Genomic DNA, 3,474 nt, shown 5'->3' on the forward strand with positions numbered 1-3,474 from the left:
ACTGACTGGTGGCACTGGTGTAACTAGCAGTGGAGGTATGGCATTAACGCGGCATTTGCTGTCAGCTGTTGCTTCGAGAGTGCGCGAGAATTCCTCTCAAGAGAACTGCAAAAGAAAGAAAATAAATGTAGTATAGTATATGTATTAGGGTGCCTCAAAAAAATTATTGAATTTTTTTTTTCAACTCTTACCCCCTCAAATGTTAGTGATTGACAAAAAAGATCCTCCCTCAAGCTAGGCGCTGTAGCTTAACATTTGTTTTCATACAAACTAAAATTTTACCAATTAATTTTCGTTTCCCAAAAATAACCATCACATATTCAGAAAGTTGACTTTTCAAACATTAAAAATTCCCGCGACAAAGTTTGATTATCTCAATTAAACATAGAGATTTGAAATTTGGAATTTTTAGAATTAAAATAAAAAACGTTTCTGAGAATAATATTTTGTCGCGGGAATTTTTAAAGTTTGAAAATCTAACTTTCTGAATATGTGATGGTTATTTTAGAGAAACGAAAATTCATTGCCGAAATTTTAGTTTAAATGAAAAAACGAAAATTCCTGTGTTAAATGTATAGAAAACTAAAATAAAAAAGAGACCCCTTAGAGTTAAGCTACAGCGGCCGGCTTGAGGAAGAATTTTTTTTTGTCAATCACTAACATTTGAGAGGGTAAGAGTTGAAAAAAAATTAAAATTTTTTTTGAACCACCCTAATATGTATATTCGATTCACTTTGATAACGTTATGATTCTGTTTGTTTTCGCTTAAGAATATATGTACATACATACGTATGTGTGTGTTTGAATATTTGTACTTGAAAGTGATGTATATGTACATATCTATCTATTCAAAAATACCTATACATATGTACATAATCAACATATTTTTTGGAAAACTTATTTTAGTGTAGCTTTGATCTACGAGTAGGCGGTTAAATACCCTATAGGAATACATATAATAGATTGGTAAATTTGGTCACATATGTATAAAATTTAGTTTATTACCGAAAATCTGATCCGATCTGCAATCAGTTTTTGAGATATCTGTATGAAATTTAATAACTAGGTGAATTTTGAGATTATTTAAATCATTTGTCGGAACCGGCCAGATTGAACAACTATATCATATATCTCACATACAACCGATTATTCAGTTATTTTATTTTCCGGTTGCTTGCCTTTAATTAAATAGTACGAGTTGGTAGTTTTGCAGAAAAGACTTATACTTAACAATGACAATAAAAAAAATTGGTCAACTTGTTGATAAATTTGTATAATCCCGAACAATTAAACTCCACTTCGCTGGCCTGAAACCGGTTTTAGACGCATATTCTTTTGGGCAAAGTTGTTCACAATTATCCGTATAACAATTCCCGCATACGCAATTTTATAGAAAACAAGTAATGGAGGGCTAAGTTTAGGTATAACCGAACATTTCATACTCTTGCAACTTGCAAGGATTAAAGCTGGGAAGCACCTTCTGGTACATATAGCTTATTAGTTATATGGGGTCTAGGACAGGTTTTCACTCGATTTTATTCATTCTAAGCACAAAGATGCACCGTTAGAAGAAATAATTTCATTAAGGTAACTCACATATTGGCCGATATATGCGATATAAAGTCAAGAAGTTCGTAATTGTTCATAATTGTTATATGGGGGCTAAGGCTATTGATGGTACAAGAGTATTTTTAACCCATTTGTTGCAAACATACTTACTACTATCACGAAAGGATTCTCTTTGAATTTCAATTATATATCTCACATATTGACCGATATTTACGGTAAATCGTCAACTATAAGCACTAGGTCAACGTATTCGTTATCTAGGGGTTAGAACAGTTTTGTTTCGATTTGCATAATTGTTATTCACAAGGTGGCACACCGCAAATGCACTATTGTGCACAGTTTTATCCTCATATATTAATCATTCTTGATTTGTATAATAGAAAGTGAAAGTTTCAAATGCATTTTAGAATATTCGATTTCGTCCATTTTCACACTGTGACATAGTGGGCGGTGCTAGGCCCATAGTATAATTTTTACTGCGGCTGCATTAGGGGCCTCTCTTACCATCTCAGAGGTAAAATTTAATGTCTCCGACTTATTGAATTGTTTATTTATCGTGCTTTTAGTAATTTTTCCATTACCATTATATGGGAAGGTGGTTTGCTTATCACCCTATTTCATATATTTTCATACTATCGGTAGGAGTTCTTATAATATTTGCGTTTTGGTTGATGTAGCTTTAAAAGGATGGAGCTATATGTAGAAGTTCACGTGTAGGAAAGTTCTCTGAGCGCCATTCACTTAAGAGTAGCCAGACACGATTCTTTTACTTATGGTTCAATCATCTCACGACTTCCGGTCCTAGACTAAGTATCCTCTGGTTAGCCAAAAACACTTGTTTGAAGGTGACCTAAAGTGAGAATCCCCACCCAGGGTTGTGCGCTGGGCCCGCCACGTAAAAAACAATACAAATTAAAAAAAGAAAACAGCCTCGGATGAGAGACCCCTATTTTGATGGCGACCCCTGTAAACGTGTTAAGAATTAAGATTTAAGGGCATGCAAATGGAATGTCAGGTCCCTTAATTGCGAAGGTGCCTCTACCTAGGGCATCAGCGCCGTCCAAAAAATGCGATGGACGGGTTTCAAATGCAATGTCCTTGTGGCATTTAGTACAGTGACCATATAAAGAAGCGCAAATTCGGTATGGAATTTGTAGTGGGAGAGAGACTAAGTCACCGAGTCCTGGAATTCACCCCGGTAGATGAACATCTAGGTACAATCTGCATCAAAGCGAAATTCTTTAACATATCGCTGATATGCGCCCATGCCCGATTTCAAAATCGTTCTTGGCGACTTTAACGCCAGGATTGGCAAAGAAGGTATCTTCGGGCCTACGGTCGTAAATTCAGCCTCCACTATGAAACATCCCCAAATGGGATGAGGTTGATCGACTTCATCGGGGCCTGAAATATGGTTATCTGTAGAACTAGATCCCAGCTTAAGAAAATTCATCAATCTACCTGACTGTCTCCGGATCGGAAAGCCACTAACCAGATCGATAATGTTGTGACAGACGGAAGACATGTCTACAGTGTTCTTGACGTGCATGCACTCCGAGGACTTAACATCGACTCTATCTTGTTGTAGCGAAGATACACACCCATCTTTGCGCATCAAAAACGCAGGTCAACGAACATAAGAAAGGTTCGACGTCGATAAGCTATAATCTCAACACACATCCGAACGATTTTCTATTCGACTTGCACTCTTTACGACATTTCAAGCCCCTTACGTATAGCTGTAAGCGAAACCATTCAGGTCAATGTAAACAGCTGGTACAATGAGGAGTGCCGTGTCGCAGTGGAGAGAAAACAGACTGCCTACATTGTAACGTTACAATCGACCACAACACGGCGGGGTGAGATAGATACTGAGAGATGAGGTGGGAAGCGAGACGCATTTGC

The sequence above is a fragment of the Bactrocera tryoni genome, chromosome 5, assembly GCF_016617805.1.
Source record: "Bactrocera tryoni isolate S06 chromosome 5, CSIRO_BtryS06_freeze2, whole genome shotgun sequence".
NCBI lineage: Eukaryota > Metazoa > Arthropoda > Insecta > Diptera > Tephritidae > Bactrocera > Bactrocera tryoni.